Here is a 23,812-nt window from a genome sequence, read left to right on the forward strand (position 1 = left end):
CCTGCTCCTTTCAGCCAGCATGAGCCCCAGAAGCAGGATAGCCTGGCTCAGGTGGGCAAAGCTTCAGAGATGGGTGTCACTGATCCTTCTGTTACCACCAGCTTACACGGGTGAACATCAAGCTGCCTGGGACCTCCTGTCCACACTAGCAGGGTTCTTGCAAAAAGTGTGTTGTTTTGCCACATACCTCCATAAAATTAAGTCTTGTCAGAACAACAAGGTTGACAGGCCTTAACTGAGCATCTACCGTAAGCCAAGCACCAAGCCAGAAACAACAAAGAAGAATGCCCCAGGTCTTACAACTACTGAGAAAGTTCCTGAGGGTGGGCAGTTGTCCATGCCTCTGCCATGGTCCCCACCACACCCAGCCATTCTTTTGTATCCTGTTGTCAGTGACACCACATTCCAGCAAAATTAGGGATTGTAGAAGCCTCTAATAAAAGGATTATCCTGCAAGCTCATACTGGAAGCTATAGTTTCCAGACTAGGGCTCTGAAGAAACAGATGCCTGTTCCAACCTAGACACTTCCAGCTTGTCAAATAATAAGGAAACCAGTTTTAATTTCTGGGCAAGGCACAAAGGATCAGGAGAGAGAGTTTGTAGAGATCAAAGGTCTAGTGTGGCCTTTGACAAATAGCTATTTGCATTCCTATCCTGGTCTGTGTTTGCCTTGATTCTCTCCTGTGGAGAGTGCTTGAAGGCTAGGTTACTGCTTAGTGATTCAGCATTTTTTTTTTTTTTTTTTTTTTTTTTTTTTTAAGTAGCCAAATCAAGAACATCAGTTTCACACACTAAGCTGCCTCTGCCTAGGTGACCAGGAAGTGTGCTGCTCTGTTGGGTCACAATCCTTTTCAAAGGAACTTTCATTTACATCCATGAACAGCATAAACCATGTAGCCAGGAGGAGAGTGGACTGTCAGCTCCAGTCCTGGCTCTGCCACTCGCTTGCTGTGTGACTCTGGGCACAATAACCTCTCCATGCCTCAGTCCTCGTATTTAAAATGGGGTTAATAAACTGGGCACAGTGGCACATGCCTATAATCCCAACTACTCAGGAAGCTGAGTCAGGAGGATCACAAGATCCTGACCAGCCTCAGCAACTTAGCAAGATCCCATCTCAAAATAAAATATTAAAAGGGCTGAGGCAGTTCAGTGGTAAAGTGTCCCTGGGTTCAATCCTTAGTACTGCAAAAATAAACGAATGATATAATAAAATGAGGATAATAACTGTAGCAATGATGTGGGCTTTTGTGAGGATTAAATGAGTTCATGTAAAATGCTCAGAAAAGCAACTGGCACATGAAATCTGCTGTCAGTGTTTGCTTTCAAATCAGACACAGTGGATAGAAAGATTCCCAACCAGCCTGTGTCCCTTGGTGCCTGGGCCCAACAAGAAACTTGTGCATTTATTTTTTTTTGGCGGGGGAATACCAGGGAAATAGTGGAAAGCTTCTTTTGTGAAGCTTAACCAGGGATGCTTAACCACTTAGTTACAACCCCAGTCCTTTTATGTTTCATTTTGAGACAGGGTCTCACTAAGTTGCTTAGCGCCTCAATAAATTACTGAAGCTGGCTTTGAACTTGCAATCTTCCTGCCTCAGCCTCCTGAGCCACTGGAATTACAAGCATGCACCACCACGCCCAGCTCTGCATGTGTGCATTTGACCCTTTTCCTTTGGAGAGATGGAGAGGAAAACCTGCCTGAACTGGTGGGCCCTTGGCTCATCCATCCCTGTGCAGAGACATTTCATTCTAAAAGCATTTGGACAACTGCTTTATTTACAAGGAACAGGGCCTTGTAAATACTTGTTAGGACGAACTTGGGTGTCCCTTCTTCACAAAAGAAGCTTTCCATTCACTATTTCCTCTCTTCAGTTATATTCTTCCAAGTTGCAACCCAGGATGCAGACAGCTCCCAGCAACACGCTGTCTTCCAGACAGGGATTTGCAATCTTGGCCGGTGCTTAGCCCCTTAACCATCACTCAGGGAAGGTGAAGACAGGCATGGGTGTTGGGTTCCAACCTGCGTGCCAATCTCAAGGCTCTTGATCTGTAGGCCCTTACCTCGGGGCTCTCCGTGAGTGAGGCAGCACGTAGCAAGAGGGAAGTCATTTGAAATAAAATATCCCCCCTTGAAGGAAAACAGCCGTGAGCTCTCATGGGTTTTTACATTTTCTGAGAATTGGAACTTAATATTTCAAAATTTCTCAAGTAAGACCCTCAAACCTAAATTATTTATCTTAGGAGCTATATTAACCTGTTTCCTATTGCTAATACCACAATGCCATAGACTGAGTTAAAAAGAAAGGTTTATTTTGACTCATGGTTCTAGAGATCCAAGGTCAAAGGTCAAAATGGTGATGACCTTCTTGCTGCAAAAGTCCTGAGGTGGTGCAAGACAGCACATGGCAGAGACAGGGAACACATGCCGTGTGAGTGTGTGTGTGTGTGTGTGTGTGTGTGTGTGTGTGTTTCCATGGTTGTCAGTGTGTGCATCTTCTGGTTCCCTTCCTCTTCTTATAAAGTCACAAGGATTCCATCATGAGGGTTCCATCCTAACAGCCTTATCTAATCCTAATCACCTCCTAAAGACCTCACCTCTGAGAAATACCCATCACTAGATTAAGTTTCTAGCGTCTTAATAGCTCACAATGAGGATTATATTCAACACATGAACTTTTAGGGGTCCCACTCAAACTGCATCCCAAGCATGGCAAGAGCAAGAACATTAGGCTGGATTCCAAGCAAATGTAAGATTATAGAACTTGATCTTGGGAGTCTTAGGGTGATTTATAACAGGTAAATTTGTTCCAGGACCAAGGGCATATCATGCCCAATATCTGCCTTTAAGGGAAGAGAAAACCATGCATGAAGTTCAGAAGTGTTCCTTCTTTGAAAAAATAGCTTCAGAGGTGTCCTAAGGTCAGTGGGTCAGTAAAGATTCAGTTTCTCTCTCTCTCTTTCTTTGTTTTTTTTTTTTGTTGTTTGTTGTTTGTTTGTTTGTTGCATGCTGAGGATTGAACCCAGGGCCTCACACAAGCTAGGCAAGTCCTCTACCACTGAGCTATACCCCCAGCCCAAACTACAGCTCTAATCCACATGCCATAAAATTAACCCTTGTAAAATGCACAGTGCCATGGTTTTTTGTATATCCAGAGTTGTGCAATTAGCACAATAATCTAATTCCAGAAGGTTTTCATCACCCCAAGAAAAAACCCTGGACCCTAGTAACCTCTAATCTACTTTCTATCTCATGGATGTGCCTATTCTGCACATTTCATATACCTGGGATTATAACATCTTTTCCTTTTACAAATGCATCTCAGGTAAAGAGAATTGAGGCTCAGAAGGTAACCACTGCCCACCTTCACACTCACTATAGCCTTCTCCCCACATACCCAAAGGAGGCCATACAAGAGAAGATCCACTAAAGGTTCAGTCGTTTTTAGCTTGTTCTATTCAGAATTTTTTTCATCAGGAGTTGGACCCAAAAAGCAGAGAGGGTGAAGATTTCTAGTTAATGTATTAGCCAGAACATTTAACTAACTGAGAAGAGCTTTTTGCCCAAATATGTATAACAGATGACGGTTTCTATATTTAAACCACATGCTAAGTTAAAGTATTGTCTGCATTCAGATAACTGATTCTGTTAACATTGGCACAGCTGCCATACTGTGTAGTTCCATGGGGGCATAATTAACATTGTATTCTGCATGAATGATGCTCACAGTTGCACAGTGTGAAGACTTCATGGTTGTACATGACAGCCCTGGATTGGGGAAGGAAGCTGTAGTTTAAAAGTTTGACTCAGTTAACTGCAGTGGTGCACCACCTGTAATCTCAGCAAGTTGGGAGGCTGAGGCAGGAGGATCACAAGTTCAAGGCCAGCCTCAGCAATTTAGTGAGGCCCCAAAAAACTTAGAGAGACCCTGTCTCAGAATAAAAAATAAAATGGCTGGGGATTTGGCTCAGTGGTTAAGCACCCCTGGGTTCAACTCCTGGTACCAAAAAAAAGAGTAGTTTCCTTGATCAGCTTTGTGCCATGCTGACTTTTCCATTTGCACATGCGTTCCTATAACTAGGCATCTGGTTTTGTTGCTAGGCAATTGTAGCATCAACATACATTTTATCTCTCTGTTCTCAGAGCACCTGGCTGTCTGGCTCAATTGTTCACTGACCTTCCTTACCTCCAGCCAAGCCCCTTTAAGATCAATCTCATGACAAAAGGATGGCCCCCAGATTTCATGACTGAAAGACCTTTCCATTCAGTCTTTTCAGAAACAGCATAGTAATGGCCAAGGACTGAGAGAGGTCATATGTCAAAGAGTGCAGTAGCATCTGCAGTTTTATTCCATGTATTCCAGGTCAAAATTCAACAGAACTGATATCTGGAGTCAGGAGTCAGTTGAGCAGCATCCTATGGGTAAAGGAAAAGGATAAAGGAAGGCAACAAGAGGGGCCATTGGAAGTGCTAGCAATGTTCTATTTTCAGATCTGGATGAGTGTTTGCTTTGTAATAATTCATTATATTGTGTACTTATATTTTATGTACTTTTCCATTAGTGGGAAAATGGGGCTGGGGAGGTAGTTAGGACCTGATAGAAGATCTAACCCTGTGTAGTGGTTACCAGTCTCTTCCCTTCAGTGACCATGTCTTTCCTTAGGTGTTCTGTGACTCATCAGAAATTCTCTCAGTTGATTGCACTTTAGTCATCTAGAGCAGGGGTCAACAAACTATGGCTGAGGGGCCAAATCCATCCCACTGCCTATTTTTTTATGGCCTATGGGTGTTGCTCCAATACACCAGCACCATGAGCCACAGAGAGCAAGCCTAAACATCCCCCTCACTTATGTCAGGGCTAACTTATCCATGTACAATACTCACAGGGCCTAGGGTTCACAGTGCTTTTATTGGCCCATGAAAATATTTTAATTTTTTTTTTTAATTTTTATTTTGAGACAGGGTCTTGCTAAGTTGCTGAGGCTGGCCTTGAACTTGTGATCCTCCTGCCTCAGCCTCCTGAGCCACTGGGATTATAGGTGTCCACCACCACACCCAGCTCAATTTATTTTTAAAGTAGAAAGAATACATTCCAGCCTGGATTATATTTGTCTTTATACCAACACAGTTATAAAACTTTAAACTCTGCTTATGAAAAAATTCCCATAAACTCAAAAGTTACAAGAGCCCATAAAAGACACACAATTTTGGTCATGGTTCTGGGCTCTACTCCTAGTGCCAGCTTTCCTGGTTGGTGGCTGTGTCATGTCCCTTCCCAGGGCCCAGGCAGGTCACCCCTTACATGTTGGGAACTTCACTGTTGGCAACTACCAGGGACTAAGCAATAGGATCTCAGTCCAGGGAGCAGCAACTTGGCACATCTGCCTCACCTCCAGTCAATGGCCAACATCAAGGCCCACCCCATCATGCAAGTCGTTCTCTGTGCTGAGAATATATCCAGCTGGGGAAACTGGGTATTGATCATGTCCACTGCTAGAGATGGCCCACCACAGGCCTAATGGGACAGGATGGGACAGGGCAGAAGTTTTCTCTTGTTACACCAGAACTGATGCAATACCCTTGATTTTGCTTCTTATCATAGAAGGGTTAAATAATTTATTTTCTGACTCTATGCAGGAAAAGTTACCAACACCTACTCTAAAGAAGACATTTCCCTACTGTCCTGACCCATTTGCCATTGGTTGAACCTGGAAAGCCAAGTACAAACTATGCTACAAAGCTCAGCCCAGGGAATAAGTCTCAGTAATCCCAATCTTTGAACAAAGAATGTTCTGGACAGGGTGAGTGGCCTGAGGATTTTTGGTTTACTGGAATTTCACCAGCAATAAGACAAACTAAAGAACTCCAACGATACCTGTCAATTCTAGTTTTCAGCAATTTTTTCTTTTTTCTTTCTTTTGTTTTTTTGGAGGGGTCAGGGAGTCGAGGGTTGGGTGGGTATGGGGATTAAACCCCAAGATGCTTAACCCCTGAGCCACATCCCCAGCCCTTTTGAGACATGTCTTTCAGGCATGCACCACTGCACCTGGCTTTCAGTTATTTTATAAGATAACTTCATTGATATATAATTTACCATACTATTTAAAATGCATAATTCACAGTTCAGGAGGCTGAAGCAAGAGAATCACAAGTTCAAGGTCAACCTCAGCAACTCAGCCAGGCACCAAGCAACTTAGTGAGACCCTGTCTCAAAATTTTAAAAAAAGGGGGATGCTAGGGATGTAGCTTAGTGGTTAAGCGCCTCTAGATTCAATCTCTGGTACAAAAAAAAAGCATAATTCAATGTGTTTTAATGTATTCAGAGTTGTACAAATAACAGGACAATAAAATTTAGAACGTTTTTCTCACTTCCAAAACCAAAAACAAACAAACAAAAAACCCACATCTATTAGCAGTCACCCTCCATTCTGTCCTCTCCCAAACCTCTACAGCACCAGAAATCCACTGTCTACTTTTTTTCTCTAAAGACTAGCCTAGTCCAGACATTTCAAATAAATAAAATCATATAATATACAGCCTTTTGTAACTGGCTTCTTTGATTTTACATACCATGTAGCATGTTTTAATCCCTTTTTAAAAATATTTTGATTTAGTTTTAGATGGACACAATAACTTTTTTATTTATTTATTTTTATGTGGTGCTGAGGATCAAACCCAGTGCCTCACACATGCTAGGCAAACGGTCTACCATTAAGCCACAACCCCAGCAACCCTTTTTTTTGCTAAATAATATTCCACTTTATGGACATACCACATCTTGTTCAATGGTTATTTTCACTTTGGAACTATTATGAATAATGTTGCTATGAACACTTATATAGAGTTTTTTTGTTGTTGTTGTTGTTTTTTTTTTGTGGTACTGGGGATCGAACTCAGGGCTTGCAAGGCAAGCACTCTACCAGCTGAGCTATCTCCCCAGCCCATAGAGTTTTTGTACGATGTTTTCTTTTGAGTATATTCTCTTGGGCATATCTCTAGGTTTTAATTTCTCTTAGGTATATAGATTCATAAAATTCCACCTAGAGTATAATTGCTAGGTTGGATGGTAACTCCATGTTTAAATTTGCGAGGAACTATCTAACTATTTTCCAAAGTGGCTACACTATTTTACATTCCCACCAGCAGTGTATAAGAGCTCTAATTTCTCTACATCCTCACCAATACTTTTATTACAATTATCCTAGTGGGTGGTACCTCATCTGACACAGATATGCATTTCCCCAAAGCTTAAAGATGCTCAGCATCTTTTCATGTGATCATTGGCCATTTGCATACCTTCTTTGGTCAACAATTTTTAGAATCATGTTATCATTTGCACTATGAAGAATGACAAATGCAAGATTGCATTTAATTATTTTCTTGATTGAAATTAGACATTCTTGTGCTTTAAGCTGGGTCCTTTTTTATCCAGTTCTGTATAAACTGATTGTAGATTTACAGTTTCTCCTTTCAGAAGGTTAAGGTTCCAGTCAAAATTAAACAAGTTTGAAATAATGAACTTATCCTGGAAAACTTGTATATCTAATTCTGAAATCAAATGTTTTTAAATTCTGATAGGTGTGATGAACTTATTCATTTCAGCATGATAACATTTAGATCATCTCTTCCCATTGGCAGGGACAACCTGGCAAAGATTCCAGACACCAGAAAAAAATTCCAACTCCCTCTGGAGTGGTCTAATCCTGAAACTAGTATGTCACTTACCTTATGACATTAATAGGCACAAAACAAACATCTGAGGGACAAGGGAAAGGACTGAGAAATGAATGAGAATTGGTCCCCCACTCCCACAGGACACTCAGATGATGCTGACAGGTGGTTTAAATCTGACAGCAGAAATATGTGGCAGGATTTCTGGTATCAGTTTTGTTCTCCATAAAATGAACCCTCTTCTACAAAATGAAGCACTGAAGCTCTGACAGTACATTACTGAGCTTAATGATGGCCATGTACAGTCGCCACCTTGCAGGGCCCCCCAGAGAAACAAGCATCCCTTAACTACCCAACCCCTCCACATACATACACACAGGGAAGGGGTCATGTCAGGACCTCTTCCTCAATGTATTATTAGTCATCGCTAGAAATTGTCCAGGATGCCCTAATCTGAGCACCTTCCACTTTGAAAGGCATAAGCCCAAGAAACACAATATCTTGTAAACATATTCCTGGAAATTTAGGAAATAAAAATAACAATAAACAGCTACAATACTTACCTGGAAGGTCAGCCATCCATCAGAACCCCAATCCAATCTGCCGCTGATCCTGATAATAAATAAGCAATTGCCCCTGGTATCCAGCATCCCTTTATAAATATAGAAGACAATAGGAAGTTAAAAACCAATGGGAAGGTTTAAAGATTCCTATATTTTATAGCACTTTGCTTTAGGCAAAATTCCTCCTGTTTCCCAACAGGTGACATGATTCAGCCGCACATCCTGCAGCTAACTCTGCTCTGGCTGTTTGTCCTTGGACTGTTCTCCTGGCCTTCCTGGCCTTGATTTTCTCATCTGTAAACCAAAGGGGTCGGACTAAATGGTCCCTGAGTTCCACGTCTCTCCTCCTCTGCCGATGAAATGTGAAAGAAAATCATCAAGGAAGACTCCAGGAAGAAAAAGGAGAGCTGGAATAAAAGTCCAAAGTAACATTTTTCTTGCCAGAGGTTGCCAACCCCAGCTGCATGGTAGACTACTCTGGGAACTTCGGGGAAATCTCCATGCCCAGCCCATACCCCAAGCCAAATAATCAAAATTCCTTGGGAGTGGGGATAAAGCTGTCCAGGGACAGTGTACAGCCAAGCCTGAGAAGCACTATGATGGCTAACTGTGGGTGGGCCTAGGAATTCTGCATTTAGCAAGCTCCCCCCTCCATTGATTCATGAGCATGTGAATGAGAACCACAGGCATAGAACTATCAGCATCTGTGGGCACTTTTGGCTTGTGTCTTTGCTAGCAGACGCCATTCCAGGTAATTCCCCCAAAGTCTATTAAGTGAAGTGGTCAAGGATGACCTCATTTGAGGAGAAATCTGCTTTCATTCACACTCTCATGCCCAGGAAAAGATTTTGCCCTAGACTGTAAAGCAATTCATATCATGGGTTTTTCTATGTGTTTCTTTGTTGGTGTTTTGAGGTACTAGGGATTGAACCCAGGGACTTGCAAATACTAAACAAAGTACTCTACCACTGAGCCACATCTCCAGCCCTTTTTAAATTTTGTTTTGATACAGGGTCTCACTAAGATGCTGAGGCTAGTTTTGAATTTGCCATCCTCTTGCCTCAGCCTCCCACGTATCTAGAATTACAGGTATGTGCCACCACACCCAGCTCGTACCCTGGTTTTTATTATATGAACAATTACAGAATCATAATTTTCATTTTTCATCTTGCCGACTCTCCATGTTTCCATTAAGAATGAAAGAGCTGCAAGGCATGGAGGCACACATCTATAATCCCAGAGACTCAGGAGGCTGAGGCAAGAGGATCACAAGTTCGAGGCCAGCCTCAGAAACTTAGTGAGGACCTAAGCAACTTAACAAAACCCGGTCTTAAAATTAAAAAAAAAAAAAAAAAAAAAGAGGCTGGGGATGTGGCTCAGTGGTTAAGCACACTTGGGTTCAATCCCCAGGACAAAAAAAAAATTAAAAAATAAACCAGTGTGAATGAGAAGCTTTCCTTTAGCCACAGATGCTACTAACTAGGAAAACCTACACCGTGGTTACTTAGGCTTAAAACCTCAAAGGACACCTGTGAAGAGAGGAGAAAAATCCACATTCATGGGTAAAGTAGACAAACTACCCATGGTTCTTAACCTTGAAGGCTCATTAGGATCACCCAGACTCAAAATCTGCCAGTGCCCCACCCACAAAGATTCTGATTCAATTAATCTAGGCTCGAGCATGGATATTGATATTTTACAAAAAGTTCAAGTGAGCCAGGCATGATGTCATTTATCTGTAATCCCAGTGACTCAGGAAATGAGGCAGAAGGATCACAAGTTTAAGGCCAGCCTGGGGAATTTAGCTAAATAAATAGATAAACAAATAAAAAAGAGCTGGTGGTGTAGCTCAGTACTAGAGCACATCTGGGTTCAATCCCTAGTACAGTTAAAAAAAAAAAAAAAAAAAAAATATATATATATATATATATATATATCCAGGTGATTCTAATGTGCAGTCAAGGCTGCAAACCATGGACTTCACAGCCTTTCTTAATAAAGTGCTTCTCTCACTATCTAGTCAGTACTATTGACATGAAAAGCTCCAGAATGCATTCAATTTCCCTACATTCACATTTCAGACCATTTGCCCTTTTGTGCAATGAAAGAGTACCATGCTTAGTATTGTTGTAGGCAAAACTGACGGTGGCATTCACATGAGACTACAGTACTGAGGAGCAGACTTGGCATGGATTTTTCACAATACCCACCAGCCAGTACAGCAAGCATTATCATATGCTGTCACCAACAAGAACTCTGGTGGCATTCCATACTGTGATCAATGTGCACTTGTCCTCAGTTCTCTTGTTTTGAGTTATGCAAGTAAATGTGTTTCATTCCCCGGATGTCTGCACTTTTGTGGTAATAGCTGTCAAAAACATGCAAATGACGATGGTGGTAGAGGAACCACGAAAATGCCAAGGAAGTATGTCAGGCAAATATCAAAATGAATACCTCCAAAGAACTGAATGAGGAAATCAAGGATAAAGATCAACAAACAGGGAGTGCAGGAAACTCTCCAACTGAGAAATATCAGAGTAGTCAGAACAGAGGTCAAAATTCTACAATATGTATAATCAGAAAAATATGTATGATCTATCAAAATGTATAAATGCATTCTACTGTCATGGACAACTAATGAGGAAAAAATAAAATTAAAAATTAAAAATAAATAAGTAAACTATGAACAAGACTAGAAGACAGGGTAACAGAAGACTGTCACAACTTGAGATTTGAGGAGAATAATGTCAAAACACATTTTCTTGGGCTCACGCCCAACTCTGAATTGAAGTCAGGTTATATCTGCCTTAAATAAAGAGCTCTCTCATAAGGGTTTCAAATTGCAGACAACAGAATCCTAGTTACCAAAAGCACAACAGCACTGATTACAGGGCATGACTAAGGAGCATATAGAACTTTGAGGAGAGACAGAAAAGCAGTTGGGTTACTAATAGCCAGGAACAGTGCAGCTAAGAGGTCTGAGTTCTAGAAGAACTACTCTAATGTCCATTCCACTGCTGCCACAGTCCACCAATCCACACCTGTAACATTAGAAACCAGGCAGTCAAACCCCCATCCCAAAGCTACTCCAGTGGGATTTCCCAGGGTAGCCCCACCCCATAATGCTCCTGTCCACCTTCCCAGGTCCACCTTCACATAGGAACCACTCTTTGACAGAACTGCTGGGCATCCTGGAAAAGTGGTGTCCTGATGGGACCTGCAGTGTCTGCCACCATTCCTATGAACAGGGCACATCCCTCTCTTCCAGACAAGGTCTGGACTCCTATGAATGTCTGTTATATGAAAAATGCAGACTTTTGTGAATGATTACTTCAAGTCCTCTCATGGTGCTCCTGCACACCAGCCAGTGGATCTATTTCTGCATTGCATCTTTGTTGAGCAATATTTGTTTTACATCTTTTTATTTTATTATACTTGCCCTTGCTCTTCTCTCTCTCTTTCTCATGAGTGGCAAACAGAGAAATGAGAGTAACAATATTTGTAATAAGAAGCATAGATCCCATAAATTCAACAAAATTGAAATAAAGATTAAAATTATCAGGAGATGCAGGGCGTGGCGGTGCATGCCTATAATCCCAGTGGCTCGGGAGGCTGAGGCAGGAGAATTGTGAGTTCAAAGCCAGCCTCAGCAACTTAGCAAGATCCTAAGCAACTCAGCAACATCCTGTCTCTAAATAAAATATTTTAAAAAGGGCTGAGAATGTGGTTCAGAGGTCGAACACCCCTATGTTTAATTCCTGGTACCAAAAAAGAAAAAAAAATTACCAATAGAACCAGGCATGATGACCCACAACTGTAATCCCAGTGACGCAGGAGGCTGAGGCAGGAGGATTGCAAGTTTGAGACCAGCCTCAGGAGCTTAGCAAGACCCTGTCTCAAAATAAAATAAAAAAGGGCTGTGTATGTAGCTCAGTGGTCAAGCACTTACCTAACATGCATGAAAGCCTGGTTTTAATCTCCAGTACTGAAAAAAAAAAGTTACCAGTAGTACCCTAAGAAAGCCTCAATAAAACTTTCATTGGGGTTAAAAATCTCTTCACACATAAAGAGTACATCTACTGCTAAGACTGTGTTAATGGAGAATATGGCTTGTGGACAAAGTGTCTTTAGGAATTTCATAGTCTTTCTGGGAGAGGATCCCACCTTATAATATGAAAGGCTATTTTTAAGTTTTGCCCATTTTTACTTGGATGCATTTTCCAGACTCCATCAATGTATGAGACGGGGCTTCACTCTATAGGAGAGGAGAAGAGTGGAAGGGGATGCGGGAGGACCTGTAGGTTGGGTCCACTCCTGTTGCTCACCTGAGACAGCCCCCCAGTACTCATCCCCTTGACCCATCAGCTCTCAGTCCAGTTTCCTCTTCTCAGTACCAAGACCCTGACAGGTACAACAGTCCAGGAAGGGAACATTCCCAGGCTCTCAGTCCTCCACCTTGTTGCTCATTCCTGCTTATCCTGGTCCCCTTGTCTGGCGGGTAATGAAGTGAAGACACTGGAGAGGGACAGCTAGAAGCTGAAGGGAAAGGTCCTCTTTGCCCAGTGGCCAGAGATTTGGCAGAACCTTCCAGGTGAGCAGCTGAGCAGTGCTTGGGGAGTATCCCTTGTAGGGCATCATACACTATTTGGGTAATAGTCCTGTGTATGGCTCCTCCTTAGGTGGCTAAAATGAGATATTTTATTTTCTGATATAATGTCTTCCACTTACAAAGCTACTTCCATGTCATTTCCATCTGGGTGGCAGTAGTGACTTTCAGCAGAGCACAGACCCACGTTGCTTAGGGAAACACCAGCATGTCCCATGAGGCTGCTAAGCTGCGAATGATAAACTGCTGTACTCAGACTAAATTCACTGTTGTTGTTGTTTTGTTTTGTTTTTAAGAGAAATGGCTTGGAACGTCTCCGAATCACAAAAGATGTTTAATTGGAGACCAGTGGAATAATTACTGGAGCTAGAGGGCCACCCTGTGGTTAAGTGTTAAAAAATGAGGTCTGGAGTTTTTATCTCTTCGCAATCCTTCAATCCTGCGATTAGAATGGTTTCCCCTTATCCCTGGTTTTGCTTTTCCAGGTTTCAATTACCTGAGATCAACCAAAATTCAAAACAATTAAATGAAAAATTCCAGATATAAACAATTTATACTTTGTTTGTTTGTTGCAGTACTAGGGATTGAACTCAGGGGCACTCTACCACTGAGCTACATCTCCAGCCCTTTTTATTTTTTATTTTGACATAGTCTCACTAAATTGCTGAGGCTGGCCTCAAACTTGTATTCCTCCTACCTCAGCCTCCCTATTCGATGGGATTATAGAGGTGTGCCACCATACCTGGCAAATGTATAAGTTTTAAATAACTTTTTATTATAGTATATTTTTATAATTATTCTATTTTTATTATTAGTTATTATTAACCTCTTACTGAGCCAAATTTATAAATTAAAACTTTATCATAAGTATGTTTGTACAGGAAAAAACATAGTATACATGGGTTAGATACTATCTGCGGTTTTGGGTCTTCACAGGAGATCTTGAAACACAGACCCTGAGGATGAGGGCTACTATAATCTTTTCACCCAAAGAAGCAGACAGGAACACTAGGACAAATTTTTCCAATTTTCTGCTTACAAAGGTCAATTAGCTTTCCAGACTATAATCATTAGGCCAAAGTATATTCCTGGAATTTTACCTCACACCTACTCAACCAGATGCTCTGGGATAGAATCCAACTACCTGAGTTTTAACAAGCCCTCCGGGTACCAGGTTAAGACTGAGGCCCACCAGTTTATACCAGTTGGGCAACAGAAAGTCTGCTCTGGGCAGCATAACAGCCTGAACTAAGTGAAATTGATTATAATTATTGTAGAATTTATCCATTCAGTAACTATTGCATTTCATTCATTTAACAAACATATTTTGTGCCCAGCTGAAAGGCCTATGTGACTGGAGAAAAGTAGCAGGAAATGAGTAGAGGAAATGAGTTCCCAGAGATAGGCAGGGTTCGGGTTGTATATACAAGGAGAGCCCAATGAGGACTTGTGTGTCACAGGCCACTGGGCAAAAATAAGCAGGGAGCAGATATAAGACTGTCCTCCTATAAATAACCACTCCAACTACTGCAGAGAGAACAGCCAGTGGTGGAGCAGTAGTCAGATAAGAGACCCACACAAAGCTGAAGACTTGGCCTGGACCTAGCCAAGCATCCATGCATCCACTGAGTGACTGAATTCTGTGTAGATGTTGAAGGTAAAGCTAACTGAACTTACATATAAATTACATATGAGATAAGACCAAGAGGAGCCTATAAAATCTGATGCTTGGAGTCTAAGCAAAGCTATATTTAGGGAGTCTGGGGTTGTGGCTCAGTGGTGGAGCGCTTGCATAGCATATGTGAGGCACTGGGTTCAATTCTCAGCGCCACATATAAATAAATAAAATAAAGGTTCATTGACAACTAAAAACAAATATTTTTTAAAAAAACTATATTTAAGAAAGAATAATTAGATGCACTTAATATGTATCCCAAAGCTTAGTAGTTTATGAACATAGTTAAAATTTTTCAGTAAGAAAAAAAACAAGAGCTGGGGTTGTGGTAGAGCACTTGCCAAGCATGTGTGAGGTACTGGGTTCAGTTCTCAGCACTGCATATAAATAAATAAAATGAAGGTCCATTGACAACTAAAAAAATGTTTTAAAAAAATGAAATTAAGATTATGGGCCAGGCACAGTGGTATATGCCTGTAATACCAGCCATTCAGGAGGCTGAGGCAGGAGGATTGCAAGTTCAAAGCCAGCCTCAGCAACATAGCAAGCCGCTGAGAAACTTAGCAAGACCCTGTCTCAAAAAATAAAATAAAAAGGCTGGGATGCGGCTCAGTGGTAAAGTGCCTCTGGGTTCAATCTCTGGTACAGAAGGAGAAGGAGGAGGAGGAGGAGGAGGAGGAGGAGGAGGAGGAGGAGGAGGAGGAGGAGGAGGAGGAGGAGGAGGAGGAGGAGGAGGAGGAGGAGGAGGAGGAGGAGGAGGAGGAGGAGGAGGAGGGGAGGAGGGGGAGGAGGAGGAGGAGGAGGAGAGGAGGAGGAGGGGGAGAAGGAGAAAAGAAAGAAAGAAAGAAAGAAAGAAAGAAAGAAAGAAAGAAGAAAGAAAGAAAGAAAGAAAGAAAGAAAGAAAGAAAGAAAGAAAGAGGGGGGAGGGAGGAAGGAAGAAAGAAAGGAAGGAAGGAAGGAAGAAAGGAAGGAAGGAAGGAAGGAAGGAAGGAAGGAAGGAAGGAAGGAAGGAAGGAAAGAAAGAAAAGAAAAGAAGATTATGGGTCATTTGTGGTTTCCACACAATTTGCCTAATTCTTTGTTTTTGTTTCAAGCAATGGTTCATCTTATTTTCTGAAAAGGTATTTGAACTTCAGTAGATTGTTGAATTGCAGGCAGTACTTTTGTATACTGGTACCTACAATGAAGGTGGGGCTGTCCTAAAGGTAATCTGCAGGTATTTCTCTTATAGATAGAAAAATAAGATTCCTTGCTCAGCTTGCTTTTATTCTTCCTGTTGTGCAAATGAGCAACAATTATGCATGTCTGCAAATATACATATTAATATATAGTAGAGCCCTACTCCCTCTTAGCAGTCAGATTTCTGACATTTTCCACCTTTGGAACTCGTGTGAATTTCCATGCCACACTCAAGAGCTTAAGGGATGCATCTAAAATTAAGGTTAATGATTTAACAAGTTTTATTATTTGGTTTTCTCTGGCAACCAACCCCTTCCCCAACCCCCTCCCTCCAAACCCACCCACCCTGAAAATGCCTGAGCACAGTCTACTATTTTAAGAACTGCATTCCCTGTCGGCATGGTAACTTCGCACTCTACCTCTTACCAGTTGCTGCCGGGATGGAAGAAAAGCTGCCTTTCACTGGGGGCTCCCCAGCCTGCAGCAGAGGGCAGACCAGCCAGACAGTACAGTTAGACATCTCTGGCACATCTTTGTGTATTTGCTTGCTGTACATTTAAAAATATAAAAACATTCTTAGTACACTGGTCATACAAAAACAGAATTCTGGGGCCAGAACTAGTTTAAGGAGCATAGTTTACCCAACCTGGATTGTAGGACAGAGCAGCAGGTTTTCTTACTTGCTATGTGTTTCTCATTGTGGAAGTCTGACAGAGAGGAGGCTTCTGGGAGAAAGATGGGAAGAGGGTTCTGGAAGAAGGACAATGGGATTGATTTCATTTATTTCCCCCAAATCTATACATTTTTAGTATACTCTAAAGCTTTATTTATTACTAATATAATGCACCAATAAAAATATCAGAAAAAAAGAAGAATCACTAATAATAATAGTAATAAACCAGGTGTGGTGGCATACTCTGTAATTCCAACAATTCGGGAAGCTGAGGCAGGAGGGACACAAGTTTAAAGCCAACTTCAGCAACTAGCAAGGCCCTTAGCAACTTAGTGAGAACCTGGCTCAAAATAAAAAAAAATTTTTTAAGTGTTGGGGACATGGTTCAGTGGTTAAGTACCTCTGGGTTCAATCCTCAGTACCAAAATAACAATAGTAATGATAATGATGATGATGATAACAATAATAATAGTTTATTTATGTTCTTTAAGTGCTTCAAAATTAGAGTCATAGACCATGCTATTTTCCCCATTCCCCAAGGATTGAGGCTTACAATCTACTGTTTTCATTTGTAGAAAGTGGTATTTATTTCATAATCTCTCCTAATTCTTCACAAGACCGATTTTCTTCAGAATATTGAAAGAAAATAGTGTTTTGAATATTCCTTTCCTTTATTTATATATTATAATTTTTTGGACCCCCAGCAAGGTCAAATCCAGGACCTTGCATATGCCAAGCAAGCACTCTGCCACTGAGTTACATTTCCAACCCTGTTGTAAAAATGTTTAAAGCATGTACAAAAGTAGAAAGGCTAATCAATGTCTTGTACTTTATATTACTGATTTGTTTTTAAAGGGTATTTCTGTGTAAATTAAAGAAATAATTTGAACTTCCTTAAAACATATATTGCAAGAGATGAACAACACTTTTGCAAATGATATTTGTATAGAATTCAGTTCTGGGTGGTGCTTGAAAGTGATATGTGGGGGTTTGGGTGGGGATGCTGGTGGGAAGAACATCTGTACGAAAAGAAAAGAGGCCCACTCTTTGATAGTTTCCATGGAAACCACAGGGTTCAAGATAGTGGAGTTTGTTTACGGGGTAGTCAGATTCCTGCCAATGGACTCTGGGTCAGAACTGTGGGAGAAACAGGCTGCTCCCCTAAGGATACCTCATTGTCTCTGAATTCTCCCAAATTGGGAGAATTTTCCTCTCCCAATAGTGTTATCAGTTTGGGTGTATCTTCACTCTAAGTGTCTAAGGTTTGATTAAAAGAGACAACTTTGATATTTTGTTCCTCAGTTTTAGGGCTTACTTTATTTTGCATTGAGAAGGTTACAGAGTGTTAATCTGCATATATACTTTGAGGAATTCTGGGATCTTATAGGAGACCATTTGACCCCTAAATTACTGGAAGAAAATTGTGAGGGCTTGGGTATTGATCCCTACATGCGAATATTGAACTTATAACCTGAACTTACAAACTGATGTGTGCTTTGGGAGAGCAGGGAATCCAACTAAGCCAAGGAGATTCAGGGGATCAGGACTCAGTTTCCCCTCCTAAAGGAACTTGACCTCAGTGTACAGTATCCATCAGCAACCAATGTCCAGGGTTTCTTATATGCCAGGTTATTTGCTGTAGGGAGTATCAGTAAGAAGTGAAACTTTGGCATGGTGCTGCCTGACTTGGGTCCAATACACTCCACTTGCAGTAGACCCTCCTTAACTTCGGTTCCAGTCACTATCTGAGGTCCAAAAATATGAATATGAATATGAATATTCATCTTGACTCAAACTTCATTCATATAGCTTTTATTGTAGTATATTGACATGACTTCTATTTTGTTATTAGTTATGGTTGTTAATCTCTTACTGTGCTTAATTTATTAGCTATCATGGGTATGTATGTTTAGGGAGGAAAACATGATATATATATATATATATATATATATATATATATATATATATATATATATACATACACACACACACACACTATCCACAGTTTCAGGCATCCACCAGGGATCTTGGAATGTATCCCCTCCCCCAAAGGCAATACTACTGTAGTATTTCTCTGTATCACCTACATATGGATCTGGTTAGGGGAAGGATGCCTAGCACCCAGAGAGGGAAGGTACAGAGGTAGGGGCAGGCTGAAATTAGTCATCAAGAGATAGGCATGTATCTCCTGTGGCGGTGCACACCTGTAATCCAGTTACTTGGGAGGCTGAGGCAGGAGGATCTCATGTTAGAAGCCAGTCTCAGCAACTTGGTGAGACCCTGTCTAAAAAAAAAAAAATATATATATATATACATATTTTTATATATATTTTATATATAAAAATATATAAATTATATATATAATTTATATATTATATAAATATATAGTATATAAATTATATTATATACTATATAAATATATATAATTTATATAATTAAATATATATAATATAAATTTATATATAAATAAATATATATATATATATATATATATTTTTTTTTTTTTTAAATAAAAGAACTGGGGATGTGGCTTAGTGGTTGAGCGCCCCTGGGTTTAATCCCTAGTGTTGGGTGGACGGGTAAAGAGGGAAGAGAGAGAGAGAGAGAGAAACGTGCTCAAAGGGACAGGTAGGAGGTAGCCCAGGACCTGGACTGGTCTTCAGAATGAAGGGTGACAGAGCTGAGATGCTGGGTTTGAGGTCTTGGTGCCTGCGGTAGGCAGCTCCAGGAGAAGACTGCAGGGGCAAGAGATTGCCACTAGGGGACGCGCGCCGTCGGAATCGCGAAAATCTGGGGGTTTGGGGGAAGAGGAGTGAGGTAGGCTAAATACCTGTTGAAGGTAATCTGGGCCCTCCTCTCCCCTCAAGATTGGACCTGGCAAAGAGTAGTTTTAGGTGTCTCACAAGTAACTGCTTTTCTGCTACAAAACCAGAAGTTCCTTAAACCCCTTACTTCCCTAGCTGCCTGGAGCCTCTGACCCTATTCTAGGTTTTCTGAATAGAGAAAAGTAAATCCATTCTTGCTATGGGAGGAGCGGAAGTGAGGCAGTGATTCTCAAATATCTTTATCCCCTTAAATATTAAATATTATTGAGAACCTCAAAGAGTTTTTCGCTTGTCTATGTGGGTTGTACCTCTCAATATTCAGCAATTTAGAAATTAAAATTGAAAATTTAAAACATATTTATTTCTTACAATAACAAACCCACTACATGCTAACTTAACATTTCTGTTGGCTTGTTTAGAAAAATAACTATTTTGCAAAACAAAAAGAGTATGAAGTTTGGCACTATTTTACATTTCTGCTGTTTAAAAAAAAAGTGTCTAGTTGGGCATGATGACTACATGCCTGTAATTCCAGGGACTTCAGGAGTCTGAGGAAGGAGAATCTCAGGTTCAAGGCCAGTCCCAGCAACTTAGCAAGGCCCTCAGCAACTTGAATTCTGTCAAAATAAAAAATAAAAAGGGCTGGGAATGTGGCTCAATGGTTAAGTATCTTTGGGTTCAATTCCTGGTTCAAAAAAAAAAAAAGTGTCTAGATTAATAAATACAGGTGGAATCTCCTGTCATTTAGTTGTTGTGATAACTGACTGAGTTTTCCCAAAGCACTTAGCTTTGTACACATGTGAGAGAATGAAAGTAGAAAAGGCAAGTACCATCTAATTATGACAATAGTTTTGACCTTACCCACCCCTACTCATTTTGATGTTAAAGTTTAAATGACATTAGGTGTTATTTTTTAAGAATTGAAATGATTTTTTTGAAGGGGAAGGAGGCTGCTTTTAGTGAGGGTTGAGGGTTGAAGGCCAGACTGCACTGACATTTATCTACCAGCAAATTTTCTAGCACAGGTGGTACTGGAAAGAAGGGCCTCCACTGATGTAGACATACATGTAGATGTCATTCACATCCTGTGAATATGAAAATTCTCTCACAGCCAACTTGCCCCTACTGTCCCTGCCGAATTAAGACTGGCAGAATGGTGACCAGAGGTCTGTGGAAAGCTGATTTCTGTGGTGGGGAGTCTTATTTTGTTCATTCAGATTCCCTGCTGATTTTGGGCCCAATTAAGGGGTTCTTATCAATCCAAAAATATTCTAAAAGAGTGGCCCCAGCATCTCCACACCCCTAGGCCTGTTCTGGGAGTCTGTGCACAATGCCCTGGTCTGAATTAAGAGGTAATATGGGAAAACTTAAGTCTCCCAGAGTAATAGGTCAGAAAAGTTTCTTATGAGTTAATTCCTTCCAAGGGCACCAGACCTGAGTGATTATCAGAACCACCTGAAGAACTTCATAAGAAGACCAATTCCTGAACCCACCTCCTCAGATCAAGCAAGAGTGGAACCTAGTGGAGCTCACAGCCATTCAGACACCCCAGGTTTGGGAGCAAACGCAACAAAGGTCTTCCATTCTTAGGCACCTTGGAATCATCTGGGGGCACATTTAAAATTTTGAATTCCTCAGACCTACTCCCTAGAAAGTCCCAAAACAAAAAGTTTGCAAAACAAAACGATTATGAAGTTTGGAACAATTTTACATTTCTAGAGGTTAGGTAGGTCTGAGATGGGCCCTAGAACAAAATGTTAAATAGCAGTCAAGTTAATTCTCCTGTAAACACCTAGGACCACCCTCTGCTTGAAGGGCTTTTATAGTTGGTTGTAACCAACTGAGAATTTCAGTCTCAGCACACAATCCTGGTCTTACCTCCTTTGTCGTTTGAAAAATCAGACCCGATTCCCGGGGACCTAAATGTACACTCTGATGAAGGTGTCACCCTTGTCCCCAAATCCAGAACTATGCACCACAAGATCCCTTTCTTCTCAACTCCCCCAGTGTGAGTGCTCACTGTCACTGTGGCCACATTCACCCACTTGCCTTCTTCCCACTTTTCTGCTGTCCTTCTAATATAGGTCATAGTGTTGGTGAATGGATACACATCTGTCTTGCAAAAGAACCAAGCTAAAGGTGAAGCAAAAAAAAGGCAGAGTATCAATTCAGCTTCTTCACACAGGAGCTTGGTTTCCACTCTTTTTTTTGTAGAGTAAGCCTAGTCCCTTTGGTCACAGAGGGTCCCCTCTTCCCTCTGCACCACCCCCCACCTCCAGCCACTGATCTGAATGACCATTGACTGAACTGGCTCCCAGATTTCTCTAACAGGACTCTAGGAGGCCCAGCCCCCAGGGGACAGCCCACAGCCCCTGGAATCTGCTCTGCAGCCTGCCACCCTCACCCTCTGCTTTTGCCTCTGACACTCATGCATTTATTCTGCAAGACTTGCACATCCATGAATATGGACTCATTTCATGAATTATTTAAAGCAACAAGCTAAGATACTTGCTCCCTGCCACCCACCAAGTTATGTCTAGGCACACACAAACACACACTCAGGAATGGAATTAGGTTTGTCCTCCCCTTTTAATGTCTGCTTGGCTCTGTTATTTTCTATGGTCTGTATTCTAGGGGAACCATTAGAAGAATCTGGAATTCTTCCCTATCGACTCGGGAATACTCAATTCTGGAGAAAATGCTGAGTGTGCCCAGATGGGGGCTCTCTCCCAGAGCTACATACCTAAGTCACTCCCTGGGCAGGTTATATCTGACTTCTGGTGACTGCAATGGTAGCAGGATTGAGGAGTGCTCCCTACTCCCAGTTCTGAAGAACATCTTCCCTTCTACCCCCAGGAGTTGAATGTGTTTAGGAACTATGCAGAAGTTCTCTAACCCAAGGAAAAGAGAAACTAGAAATAAGGAACTAGAAACAAGGAAAAGAGGATCCCTTATCCAAGTCTTAGGACCAGAAGTATTTAGATTTCAGAGTATTTCTGATTTGGGTATATTGGTATAGACTTTACCAGTTGAGCATCCCTGACCTTAAAATCCAAACTCCAAACTTTTTCAGCTTCAAATCAGTCAACAAAAACTTGAATTTCCACCAGGCATGGTTGTGTGCCTGTAGTCCAAATTACTTGGGAGGCTGGGGCAGGAGAACTGATTGAGCCCAGGAGTTCAAGACCAGCCTGGACCACATAGTAAGATGTCATCTCTTTAAAAAAAAAAAATTTTTCAGAGCATTCTGGATTTTGGATTTTCCTGTTAGGGATGTTCAAACTGTATCAGAATGATGTCTGTTCCATTTATTCTTTCTTTCATCAAGCATTTGTTGGATACCTACCATGCCAAGCTCTGAACTAAATGTTAGATACTAGGTTGAAAAAAAAACACAAAGTTATAGGCCTCAGGAAGTATAGTGGAGGGACAGACATTAGGCTAACCATAGAGAGAGCACAGATCTTTCCCTAGGATCCTGCCCACCCCATCTGGACATGGGAGGGCTATATGAGTGATGGAAGACATTTTTGGGAAAAAGTATTCATCCACAGCAAATTCACCTATACATAGGAGGAGTATTTTAAGGGACCCAGGCCCCATGTCCTGGGAGCACCAACACTTGTTAAGCATGCATCTTGCATTCTTCTTTTATGCTTTATATGCTTTCTGGGACGTGCTGATGTCACACCCATTTTACAGACACAGGAACTGAAACACAGGGAAATTAATAAGTTCATCTAAATCCTGCAGGAAAACGAACCAGAAGCAAACCTCAGATGTGTCTGACTTCAGACCTCTTTTTGTTACAGAGAAACTGTCCCAGCTCTAGAAAAACAGGCTTCCACGAAGGAACTGGTAAACACTGATGGGCCATTTCACTGATGTCTCCATGGGGCACTGTCAATGCCAGGTACTACTATCACTGCTGGTATCTTAAGGTTGTCAGTGTCAGCAGTGGTGGGAAGCTTAGGGAACTGTGGGCGGTGGTGCTGGTGGCCTTGGTAATTGGGGTGGGCCACCAGTCATCACTTCAGGAACACAGAGTCACGTACTGGACACTGCCTAAGCACTTAGTATGGCTTGACTTATTAAACATTTACAACAATTTCCATTTTTTTAAGATCAGTAAACTGAGGCACAGGATGGTAAGATAGCTTTCTTGTGGTTTCATAGCTAGTCCATGCAGAGCTGGGAATGGAGCTCTGGTGTTCTGACTACCGAGTATCTATACATAAACACAAAGCAATACTGCCTCTAAGCGATGCAGTACTTTTAAGTGAATTTCACTTTGTTGACAATGAGACCCAAGAAAGAAAAGAGCAAATATTGGAGATTGCAAAAATGGCTGTAAGCCCACAGATCCTTCTAACAGAGATGAAGTCCATTTGCCCACCCCTTCTGTTTGGGTTGGATTTGTGACTTGCTTTGACCCCAAGAATGTGGCAGAAGTGAGGGTATGGGGTTCAAAGCCTGGGACTCCAGAAGCCTTATAGGTTCTGCACTTTCCATCCTTGGAACCCTAAGACCATCAGAAAACTCTATACAGGCCAGCCTGCTGAATGGGACACATGTGGCCCAGTCACCCTTCCACACCAGCTGACAGTGGGCCAACCAC

The sequence above is a fragment of the Sciurus carolinensis genome, chromosome 13 (assembly GCF_902686445.1).
Source record: "Sciurus carolinensis chromosome 13, mSciCar1.2, whole genome shotgun sequence".
NCBI classification, from domain to species: Eukaryota; Metazoa; Chordata; class Mammalia; order Rodentia; family Sciuridae; genus Sciurus; species Sciurus carolinensis.